Below are 13,240 nucleotides of genomic sequence, written 5' to 3' on the forward strand. Positions count from 1 at the left end.
TCTCAATGGGACGGTGGGAGGAAGGCAGGAATCATTCTGTGGTACGTCAGAAACCACCTATTGGGTTCCAGATGACATTAAAAGAGCCAACAGCAACTTCGCTAATCTCCTCAATATAAGTCGTTATGGCGATCCTAGTATTTAATAGCGACGCAAATTGTATAACTCATCGACAATAGGAGAGTGCTACGGTTACAGGAAACAGACAGTGGTGCATCGGATACATGCCACTGGAGCCCCAGGAGAGCTGCCATGTGGCGCCCACAGCCTTGGTAGTGTCTTGCGTCGAGGAGGGCATGACGCCTCCAGATATCAATCGCGACGAAATTTCTGTGTCACCGTCTCAGTGGGACGGTGGAAGGATGGCAGGAATCATTCTGTGGTACGTCAGAAAACACCTATTGGGCTGCCAGAGGCATTTAAAGAGCCAACAGCAACTAAGTTTATCTCCGCAATATAAGTCGTTATGGTGATCCTAGTATTTAATAGTGACGCAAATTGTATAACTCATCGACAATAGGAGAGTGCTACGGTTACAGGAACCACACAGTGGTGCATCGGATACATGCCACTGGAGCCCCAGGAGAGCTGCCATGTGGCGCCCACAGCCTTGGTAGTCTCTTGCGTCGAGGAGGGCATGACGCCTCCAGATATTAATCGCGACGAAATTTCTGTGTCACCATCTCAATGGGACGGTGGGAGGATGGCAGGAATCATTCTGTGGTACGTCAGAAACCACCTATTGGGCTGCCAGAGGCATTTAAAGAGCCAACAGCAACCAAGTTAAACTCCTCAATATAAGTCGTTATGGTGATCCTAGTATTTAATAGCGACGCAAATTGTATAACTCATCGACAATAGGAGAGTGCTACGGTTACAGGAAACAGACAGTGGTGCATCGGATACATGCCACTGGAGCCCCAGGAGAGCTGCCATGTGGCGCCCACAGCCTTGGTAGTGTCTCGCGTCGAGGAGGGCATGGCGCCTCCAGATATCAATCGCGACGAAATTTCTGTGTCACCATCTCAATGGGACGGTGTGAGGATGGCAGGAATCATTCTGTGGTACGTCAGAAACCACCTATTGGGTTCCAGATGACATTAAAAGAGCCAACAGCAACTTCGCTAATCTCCTCAATATAAGTCGTTATGGTGATCCTAGTATTTAATAGCGACGCAAATTGTATAACTCATCGACAATAGGAGAGTGCTACGGTTACAGGAAACAGACAGTGGTGCATCGGATACATGCCACTGGAGCCCCAGGAGAGCTGCCATGTGGCGCCCACAGCCTTGGTAGTGCCTTGCGTCGAAGAGGGCATGACGCCTCCAGATATCAATCGCGACGAAATTTCTGTGTCACCATCTCAATGGGACGGTGGGAGGATGGCAGGAATCATTCTGTGGTACGTCAGAAACCACCTATTGAGTTCCAGATGACATTGAAAGAGCCAACAGCAACTTAGCTAATCTCCTCAATATAAGTCGTTATGGTGATCCTAGTATTTAATAGCGACGCAAATTGTATAACTCATCGACAATAGGAGAGTGCTACGGTTACAGGAAACAGACAGTGGTGCATCGGATACATGCCACTGGAGCCCCAGGAGAGCTGTCATGTGGCGCCCACAGCCTTGGTAGTCTCTTGCGTCGAGGAGGGCATGACGCCTCCAGATATCAATCGCGACGAAATTTCTGTGTCACCATCTCAATGGGACGGTGGGAGGATGGCAGGAATCATTCTGTGGTACGTCAGAAACCACCTATTGGGTTCCAGATGACATTAAAAGAGCCAACAGCAACTTCGCTAATCTCCTCAATATAAGTCGTTATGGCGATCCTAGTATTTAATAGCGACGCAAATTGTATAACTCATCGACAATAGGAGAGTGCTACGGTTACAGGAAACAGACAGTGGTGCATCGGATACATGCCACTGGAGCCCCAGGAGAGCTGCCATGTGGCGCCCACAGCCTTGGTAGTGTCTTGGGTCGAGGAGGGCATGACGCCTCCAGATATCAATCGCGACGAAATTTCTGTTTCACCATCTCAATGGGACGGTGGGAGGATGGCAGGAATCATTCTGTGGTACGTCAGAAACTACCTATTGGGTTCCAGATGACATTAAAAGAGCCAACAGCAACTTCGCTAATCTCCTCAATGTAAGTCGTTATGGCGATCCTAGTATTTAATAGAGACGCAAATTGTATAACTCATCGACAATAGGAGAGTGCTACGGTTACAGGAAACAGACAGTGGTGCATCGAATACATGCTACTAGAGCCCCAGGAGAGCTGCCATGTGGCGCCCACAGCCTTGGTAGTCTCTTGCGTCGAGGAAGGCATGACGCCTCCAGATATCAATCGTGACGAAATTTCTGTGTCACCATCTCAATAGGACGGTGGGAGATTGGCAGGAATCATTCTGTGGTAAGTCAGAAACCACCTATTGGGCTGCCAGAGGCATTTAAAGAGCCAACAGCAACTAAGTTAAACTCCTCGATATAAGTCGTTATGGTGATCCTAGTATTTAATAGCGACGCAAATTGTATAACTCATCGACAATAGGAGAGTGCTACGGTTACAGCAAACAGACAGTGGTGCATCGGATACATGCCACTGGAGCCCCAGGAGAGCTGCCATGTGGCGCCCACAGCCTTGGTAGTCTCTTGCGTCGAGGAGGGCATGACGCCTCCAGATATCAATCGCGACGAAATTTCTGTGTCACCATCTCAATGGGACGGTGGGAGGATGGCAGGAATCATTCTGTGGTACGTCAGGAACCACCTATTGGGTTCCAGATGACATTAATAGAGCCAACAGCAACTTCGCTAATCTCCTCAATATAAGTCGTTATGGCGATCCTAGTATTTAATAGCGACGCAAATTGTATAACTCATCGACAATAGGAGAGTGCTACGGTTACAGGAAACAGACAGTGGTGCATCGGATACATGCCACTGGAGCCCCAGGAGAGCTGCCATGTGGCGCCCACAGCCTTGGTAGTGTCTTGCGTCGAGGAGGGCATGACGCCTCCAGATATCAATCGCGACGAAATTTCTGTGTCACCATCTCAATGGGACGGTGGGAGGATGGCAGGAATCATTCTGTGGTACGTCAGAAACCACCTATTGAGTTCCAGATGACATTAAAAGAGCCAACAGCAACTTCGCTAATCTCCTCAATATAAGTCGTTATGGTGATCCTAGTATTTAATAGCGACGCAAATTGTATAACTCATCGACAATAGGAGAGTGCTACGGTTACAGGAAACAGACAGTGGTGCATCGGATACATGCCACTGGAGCCCCAGGAGAGCTGTCATGTGGCGCCCACAGCCTTGGTAGTCTCTTGCGTCGAGGAGGGCATGACGCCTCCAGATATCAATCGCGACGAAATTTCTGTGTCACCATCTCAATGGGACGGTGGGAGGATGGCAGGAATCATTCTGTGGTACGTCAGAAACCACCTATTGGGTTCCAGATGACATTAAAAGAGCCAACAGCAACTTCGCTAATCTCCTCAATATAAGTCGTTATGGCGATCCTAGTATTTAATAGCGACGCAAATTGTATAACTCATCGACAATAGGAGAGTGCTACGGTTACAGGAAACAGACAGTGGTGCATCGGATACATGCCACTGGAGCCCCAGGAGAGCTGCCATGTGGCGCCCACAGCCTTGGTAGTGTCTTGCGTCGAGGAGGGCATGACGCCTCCAGATATCAATCGCGACGAAATTTCTGTTTCACCATCTCAATGGGACGGTGGGAGGATGGCAGGAATCATTCTGTGGTACGTCAGAAACTACCTATTGGGTTCCAGATGACATTAAAAGAGCCAACAGCAACTTCGCTAATCTCCTCAATATAAGTCGTTATGGCGATCCTAGTATTTAATAGCGACGCAAATTGTATAACTCATCGACAATAGGAGAGTGCTACGGTTACAGGAAACAGACAGTGGTGCATCGGATACATGCTACTAGAGCCCCAGGAGAGCTGCCATGTGGCGCCCACAGCCTTGGTAGTCTCTTGCGTCGAGGAGGGCATGACGCCTCCAGATATCAATCGTGACGAAATTTCTGTGTCACCATCTCAATAGGACGGTGGGAGATTGGCAGGAATCATTCTGTGGTAAGTCAGAAACCACCTATTGGGCTGCCAGAGGCATTTAAAGAGCCAACAGCAACTAAGTTAAACTCCTCGATATAAGTCGTTATGGTGATCCTAGTATTTAATAGCGACGCAAATTGTATAACTCATCGACAATAGGAGAGTGCTACGGTTACAGCAAACAGACAGTGGTGCATCGGATACATGCCACTGGAGCCCCAGGAGAGCTGCCATGTGGCGCCCACAGCCTTGGTAGTCTCTTGCGTCGAGGAGGGCATGACGCCTCCAGATATCAATCGCGACGAAATTTCTGTGTCACCATCTCAATGGGACGGTGGGAGGATGGCAGCAATCATTCTGTGGTACGTCAGAAACCACCTATTGGGTTCCAGATGACATTAATAGAGCCAACAGCAACTTCGCTAATCTTCTCAATATAAGTCGTTATGGCGATCCTAGTATTTAATAGCGACGCAAATTGTATAACTCATCGACAATAGGAGAGTGCTACGGTTACAGGAAACAGTTAGTGGTGCATCGGATACATGCCACTGGAGCCCCAGGAGAGCTGCCATGTGGCGCCCACAGCCTTGGTAGTGTCTTGCGTCGAGGAGGGCATGACGCCTCCAGATATCAATCGCGACGAAATTTCTGTGCCACCATCTCAATGGGACGGTGGGAGGATGGCAGGAATCATTCGGTGGTACGTCAGAAACCACCTATTGGGCTCCCAGATGACATTAAAAGAGGCAACAGCAACTTCGCTAACCTCCTCAATATAAGTCGTTATGGCGATCCTGGTATTTAATAGCGACGCAAATTGTATAACTCATCGACAATTGGAGAGTGCTACGGTTACAGGAAACAGACAGTGGTGCATCGGATACATGCCACTGGAGCCCCAGGAGAGCTGCCATGTGGCGCCCACAGCCTTGGTAGTCTCTTGCGTCGAGGAGGGCATGACGCCTCCAGATATCAACCGTGAAGAAATTTCTGTGTCACCATCTCAATGGGACGGTGGGAGGATGGCAGGAATCATTCTGTGGTACGTCAGAAACTACCTATTGGGCTGCCAGAGGCATTTAAAGAGCCAACAGTAACTAAGTTAATCTCCTCAATATAAATCGTTATGGTGATCCTAGTATTTAATAGCGACGCAAATTGTATAACTCATCGACAATTGGAGAGTGCTACGGTTACAGGAAACAGACAGTGGTGCATCGGATACATGCCACTGGAGGCCCAGGAGAGCTGCCATGTGGCGCCCACAGCCTTGGTAGTCTCTTGCGTCGAGGAGGGCATGACGCCTCCAGATATCAACCGTGAAGAAATTTCTGTGTCACCATCTCAATGGGACGGTGGGAGGATGGCAGGAATCATTCTGTGGTACGTCAGAAACTACCTATTGGGCTGCCAGAGGCATTTAAAGAGCCAACAGTAACTAAGTTAATCTCCTCAATATAAATCGTTATGGTGATCCTAGTATTTAATAGCGACGCAAATTGTATAACTCATCGACAATTGGAGAGTGCTACGGTTACAGGAAACAGACAGTGGTGCATCGGATACATGCCACTGGAGCCCCAGGAGAGCTGCCATGTGGCGCCCACAGCCTTGGTAGTCTCTTGCGTCGAGGAGGGCATGACGCCTCCAGATATCAACCGTGAAGAAATTTCTGTGTCACCATCTCAATGGGACGGTGGGAGGATGGCAGGAATCATTCTGTGGTACGTCAGAAACTACCTATTGGGCTGCCAGAGGCATTTAAAGAGCCAACAGTAACTAAGTTAATCTCCTCAATATAAATCGTTATGGTGATCCTAGTATTTAATAGCGACGCAAATTGTATAACTCATCGACAATTGGAGAGTGCTACGGTTACAGGAAACAGACAGTGGTGCATCGGATACATGCCACTGGAGGCCCAGGAGAGCTGCCATGTGGCGCCCACAGCCTTGGTAGTCTCTTGCGTCGAGGAGGGCATGACGCCTCCAGATATCAATCGCGACGAAATTTCTGTGTCACCATCTCAATGGGACGGTGGGAGGATGGCAGGAATCATTCTGTGGTACGTCAGAAACCACCTATTGGGCTGCCAGAGGCATTTAAAGAGCCAACAGTAACTAAGTTAATCTCCTCAATATAAATCGTTATGGTGATCCTAGTATTTAATAGCGACGCAAATTGTAAAACTCATCGACAATAGGAGAGTGCTACGGTTACAGGAAACAGACAGTGGTGCATCGGATACATGCCACTGGAGCCCCAGGAGAGCTGCCATGTGGCGCCCACAGCCTTGGTAGTGTCTTGCGTCGAGGAGGGCATGACGCCTCCAGATATCAATCGCGACGAAATTTCTGTGTCACCATCTCAATGGGACGGTGGGAGGATGGCAGGAATCATTCTGTGGTACGTCAGAAACCACCTATTGGGCTGCCAGAGGCATTTAAAGAGCCAACTGCAACTAAGTTAATCTCCTCAATATAAATCGTTATGGTGATCCTAGTATTTAATAGCGACGCAAATTGTAAAACTCATCGACAATAGGAGAGTGCTACGGTTACAGGAAACAGACAGTGGTGCATCGGATACATGCCACTGGAGACCCAGGAGAGCTGCCATGTGGTGCCCACAGCCTTGGTAGTGTCTTGCGTCGAGGAGGCCATGACGCCTCCAGATATCAATCGCGACGAAATTTCTGTGTCACTATCTCAAGGGGACGGTGGGAGGATGGCAGGAATCATTCTGTGGTACGTCAGAAACCACCTATTGGGCTCCCAGATGACATTAAAAGAGCCAACAACAACTTCGCTAATCTCCTCAATATAAGTCGTTATGGCGATCCTAGTATTTAATAGCGACGCAAATTGTAGACTTATCGACAATAGGAGAGTGCTACGGTTACACTAAACAGACAGTGGTGCATCGGATACATGCCACTGGAGCCCCAGGAGAGCTGCCATGTGGCGCCCACAGCCTTGGTAGTGTCTTGCGTCGAGGAGGGCATGACGCCTCCAGATATCAATCGCGACGAAATTTCTGTGTCACCATCTCAATGGGACGGTGGGAGGATGGCAGGAATCATTCTGTGGTACGTCAAAAACCACCTATTGGGCTGCCAGAGGCATTAAAGAGCCAACAGCAACTATGTTAATCTCCTCAATATAAATCGTTATGGTGATCCTAGTATTTAATAGCGACGCAAATTGTAAAACTCATCGACAATAGGAGAGTGCTACGGTTACAGGAAACAGACAGTGGTGCATCGGATAGATGCCACTGGAGCCCCAGGAGAGCTGCCATGTGGTGCCCACAGCCTTGGTAGTGTCTTGCGTCGAGGAGGGCATGACGCCTCCAGATATCAATCGTGACGAAATTTCTGTGTCACCATCTCAATGGGACGGTGGGAGGATGGCAGGAATCATTCTGTGGTACGTCAGAAACCACCTATTTGGCTGCCAGAGGCATTTAAAGAGCCAACAGCAACTAAGTTAATCTCCTCAATATAAATCGATATGGTGATCCTAGTATTTAATAGCGACGCAAATTGTAAAACTCATCGACAATAGGAGAGTGCTACGGTTACAGGAAACAGACAGTGGCGCATCGGATACATGCCACTGGAGCCCCAGGAGAGCTGCCATGTGGCGCCCACAGCCTTGGTAGTGTCTTGCGTCGAGGAGGGCATGACGCCTCCAGATATCAATCGCGACGAAATTTCTGTGTCACCATCTCAATGGGACGGTGGGAGGATGGCAGGAATCATTCTGTGGTACGTCAGAAACCACCTATTGGGCTCCCAGATAACATTAAATGAGCCAATAGCAACTTCGCTAATCTCCTCAATATAAGTTGTTATGGCGATCCTAGTATTTAATAGCGACGCAAATTGTATAACTCTTCCGCAATGGGAGAGTGCTACGGTTACAGGAAACAGACAGTGGTGCATCGGATACATGCCACTGGAGCCCCAGGAGAGCTGCCATGTGGCGCCCACAGCCTTGGTAGTCTCTTGCGTCGAGGAGGGCATGACGCCTCCAGATATCAATCGCGACGAAATTTCTGTGTCACCATCTCAATGGGACGGTGGGAGGATTGCAGGAATCATTCTGTGGTACGTCAGAAACCACCTATTGGGCTCCCAGATGACATTAAAAGAGCCAACAGCAACTTCGCTAATCTCCTCAATATAAGTCGTTATGGCGATCCTAGTATTTAATAGCGACGCAAATTGTAAAACTCATCGACAATAGGAGAGTGCTACGGTTACAGGAAACAGACAGTGGTGCATCGGATACATGCCACTGGAGCCCCAGGAGAGCTGCTATGTGGCGCCCACAGCCTTGGTAGTGTCTTGCGTCGAGGAGGGCATGACGCCTCCAGATATCAATCGCGACGAAATTTCTGTGTCACCATCCCAATGGGACGGTGGGAGGATGGCAGGAATCATTCTGTGGTACGTCAGAAACCACCTATTGGGCTGCCAGAGGCATTTAAAGAGCCAACAGCAACTAAGTTAATCTCCTCAATATAAATCGTTATGCTGATCCTAGTATTTAATAGCGACGCAAATTGTAAAACTCATCGACAATAGGAGAGTGCTACGGTTACAGGAAACAGACAGTGGTGCATCGGATACATGCCACTGGAGCCCCAGGAGAGCTGCCATGTGGTGCCCACAGCCTTGGTAGTGTCTTCCGTCGAGGAGGGCATGACGCCTCCAGATATCAATCGCGACGAAATTTCTGTGTCACCATCTCAATGAGACGGTGGGAGGATGGCATGAATCATTCTGTGGTACGTCAGAAACCACCTATTGGGCTGCCAGAGGCATTTAAAGAGCCAACAGCAACTAAGTTAATCTCCTCAATATAAATCGTTATGGTGATCCTAGTATTTAATAGCGACGCAAATTGTAAAACTCATCGACAATAGGAGAGTGCTACGGTTACAGGAAACAGACAGTGGTGCATCGGATACATGCCACTGGAGCCCCAGGAGAGCTGCCATGTGGCGCCCACAGCCTTGGTAGTGTCTTGCGTCGAGGAGGGCATGACGCCTCCAGATATCAATCGCGACGAAATTTCTGTGTCACCATCCCAATGGGACGGTGGGAGGATGGCAGGAATCATTCTGTGGTACGTCAGAAACCACCTATTGGGCTGCCAGAGGCATTTAAAGAGCCAACAGCAACTAAGTTAATCTCCTCAATATAAATCGTTATGCTGATCCTAGTATTTAATAGCGACGCAAATTGTAAAACTCATCGACAATAGGAGAGTGCTACGGTTACAGGAAACAGACAGTGGTGCATCGGATACATGCCACTGGAGCCCCAGGAGAGCTGCCATGTGGCGCCCACAGCCTTGGTAGTCTCTTGCGTCGAGGAGGGCATGACGCCTCCAGATATCAATCGCGACGAAATTTCTGTGTCACCATCTCAATGGGACGGTGGGAGGATTGCAGGAATCATTCTGTGGTACGTCAGAAACCACCTATTGGGCTCCCAGATGACATTAAAAGAGCCAACAGCAACTTCGCTAATCTCCTCAATATAAGTCGTTATGGCGATCCTAGTATTTAATAGCGACGCACATTGTATAACTCATCGACAATAGCAGAGTGCTACGGTTACAGGAAACAAACAGTGGTGCATCGGATACATGCCACTGGAGCCCCAGGAGAGCTGCCTTGTGGCGCCCACAGCCTTGGTAGTGTCTTGCGTCGAGGAGGGCATGACGCCTCCAGATATCAATCGCGACGAAATTTCTGTGTCACCATCTCAAGGGGACGGTGGGAGGATGGCAAGAATCATTCTGTGGTACGTCAGAAACCACCTATTGGGCTGCCAGAGGCATTTAAAGAGCCAACAGCAACTAAGTTAATCTCCTCAATATAAATCGTTATGGTGATCCTAGTATTTAATAGCGACGCAAATTGTATAACTCATCGACAATAGGAGAGTGCTACGGTTACAGGAAACAGACAGTGGTGCATCGGATACATGCCACTGGAGCCCCAGGAGAGCTGCCATGTGGTGCCCACAGCCTTGGTAGTGTCTTGCGTCGAGGAGGGCATGACGCCTCCAGATATCAATCGCGACGAAATTTCTGTGTCACCATCTCAATGGGACGGTGGGAGGATGGCAGGAATCATTCTGTGGTACGTCAGAAACCACCTATTCGGCTGCCAGAGGCATTTAAAGAGCCAACTGCAACTAAGTTAATCTCCTCAATATAAATCGTTATGGTGATCCTAGTATTTAATAGCGACGCAAATTGTATAACTCATCGACAATAGGAGAGTGCTACGGTTACAGGAAACAGACAGTGGTGCATCGGATACATGCCACTGGAGCCCCAGGAGAGCTGCCATGTGGTGCCCACAGCCTTGGTAGTGTCTTGCGTCGAGGAGGGCATGACGCCTCCAGATATCAATCGCGACGAAATTTCTGTGTCACCATCTCAATGGGACGGTCGGAGGATGGCAGGAATCATACTGTGGTACGTCAGAAACCACCTATTGGGCTGCCAGAGGCTTTTAAAGAGCCAACAGCAACTAAGTTAATCTCCTCAATATAAATCGTTATGGTGATCCTAGTATTTAATAGCGACGCAAATTGTATAACGCATCGACAATAGGAGAGTGCTACGGTTACAGGAAACAGACAGTGGTGCATCGGATACATGCCACTGGAGCCCCAGGAGAGCTGCCATGTGGCGCCCACAGCCTTGGTAGTGTCTTGCGTCGAGGATGGCATGACGCCTCCAGATATCAATCGCGACGAAATTTCTGTGTCACCATCTCAATGGGACGGTGGGAGGATGGCAGGAATCATTCTGTGGTACGTCAGAAACCACCTATTGGGCTGCCAGAGGCATTTAAAGAGCCAACAGCAACTAAGTTAATCTCCTCAATATAAATCGTTATGGTGATCCTAGTATTTAATAGCGACGCAAATTGTAAAACTCATCGACAATAGGAGAGTGCTACGGTTACAGGAAACAGCCACTGGAGCCCCAGGAGAGCTGCCATGTGGCGCCCACAGCCTTGGTAGTGTCTTGCGTCGAGGAGGGCATGACGCCTCCAGATATCAATCGCGACGAAATTTCTGTGTCACCTTCTCAATGTGACGGTGGGAGGATGGCAGGAATCATTCTGTGGTACGTCAGAAACCACCTATTGGGCTGCCAAAGGCATTTAAAGAGCCAACAGCAACTAAGTTAGTCTCCTCAATATAAATCGTTATGCTGATCCTAGAATTTAATAGCGACGCAAATTGTAAAACTCATCGACAATAGGAGAGTGCTACGGTTACAGGAAACAGACAGTGGTGCATCGGATACATGCCACTGGAGCCCCAGGAGAGCTGCCATGTGGCGCCCACAGCCTTGGTAGTCTCTTGCGTCGAGGAGGGCATGACGCCTCCAGATATCAATCGCGACGAAATTTCTGTGTCACCATCTCAATGGGACGGTGGGAGGATGGCAGGAATCATTCTGTGGTACGTCAGAAACCACCTATTGGGCTCCCAGATGACATTAAAAGAGCCAACAGCAACTTCGCTAATCTCCTCAATATAAGTCGTTATGGCGATCCTAGTATTTAATAGCGACGCAAATTGTATAACTCATCGACAATAGCAGAGTGCTACGGTTACAGGAAACAGACAGTGGTGCATCGGATACATGCCACTGGAGCCCCAGGAGAGCTGCCATGTGGCGCCCACAGCCTTGGTAGTGTCTTGCGTCGAGGAGGGCATGACGCCTCCAGATATCAATCGCGACGAAATTTCTGTGTCACCATCTCAAGGGGACGGTGGGAGGATGGCAGGAATCATTCTGTGGTACGTCAGAAACCACCTATTGGGCTGCCAGAGGCGTTTAAAGAGCCAACAGCAACTAAGTTAATCTCCTCAATATAAATCGTTATGGTGATCCTAGTATTTAATAGCGACGCAAATTGTATAACTCATCGACAATAGCAGAGTGCTACGGATACAGGAAACAGACTGTGGTGCATCGGATACATGCCACTGGAGCCCCAGGAGAGCTGCCATGTGGCGCCCACAGCCTTGGTAGTCTCTTGCGTCGAGGAGGGCATGACGCCTCCAGATATCAATCGCGACGAAATTTCTGTGTCACCATCTCAAGGGGACGGTGGGAGGATGGCAGGAATCATTCTGTGGTACGTCAGAAACCACCTATTGGGCTGCCAGAGGCATTTAAAGAGCCAACAGCAACTAAGTTAATCTCCTCAATATAAATCGTTATGGTGATCCTAGTATTTAATAGCGACGCAAATTGTATAACTCATCGACAATAGGAGAGTGCTACGGTTACAGGAAACAGACAGTGGTGCATCGGATACATGCCACTGGAGCCCCAGGAGAGCTGCCATGTGGCGCCCACAGCCTTGGTAGTCTCTTGCGTCGAGGAGGGCATGACGCCTCCAGATATCAATCGCGACGAAATTTCTGTGTCACCATCTCAATGGGACGGTGGGAGGATGGCAGGAATCATTCTGTGGTACGTCAGAAACCACCTATTGGGCTCCCAGATGACATTAAAAGAGCCAACAGCAACTTCGCTAATCTCCTCAATATAAGTCGTTATGGCGATCCTAGTATTTAATAGCGACGCAAATTGTATAACTCATCGACAATAGGAGAGTGCTACGGTTACAGGAAACAGACAGTGGTGCATCGGATACATGCCACTGGAGCCCCAGGAGAGCTGCCATGTGGCGCCCACAGCCTTGGTAGTGTCTTGCGTCGAGGAGGGCATGACGCCTCCAGATATCAATCGCGACGAAATTTCTGTGTCACCATCTCAATGGGACGGTGGGAGGATGGCAGGAATCATTCTGTGGTACGTCAGAAACCATTTCTTGGGCTGCCAGAGGCATTTAAAGAGCCAACAGCAACTAAGTTAATCTCCTCAATATAAATCGTTATGGTGATCCTAGTATTTAATAGCGACGCAAATTGTATAACTCATCGACAATAGGAGAGTGCTACGGTTACAGGAAACAGACAGTGGTGCATCGGATACATGCCACTGGAGCCCCAGGAGAGCTGCCATGTGGTGCCCACGGCCTTGGTAGTGTCTTGCGTCGAGGAGGGCATG

This window comes from Schistocerca americana, chromosome 1 (assembly GCF_021461395.2).
Source record: "Schistocerca americana isolate TAMUIC-IGC-003095 chromosome 1, iqSchAmer2.1, whole genome shotgun sequence".
Classification (NCBI taxonomy): domain Eukaryota; kingdom Metazoa; phylum Arthropoda; class Insecta; order Orthoptera; family Acrididae; genus Schistocerca; species Schistocerca americana.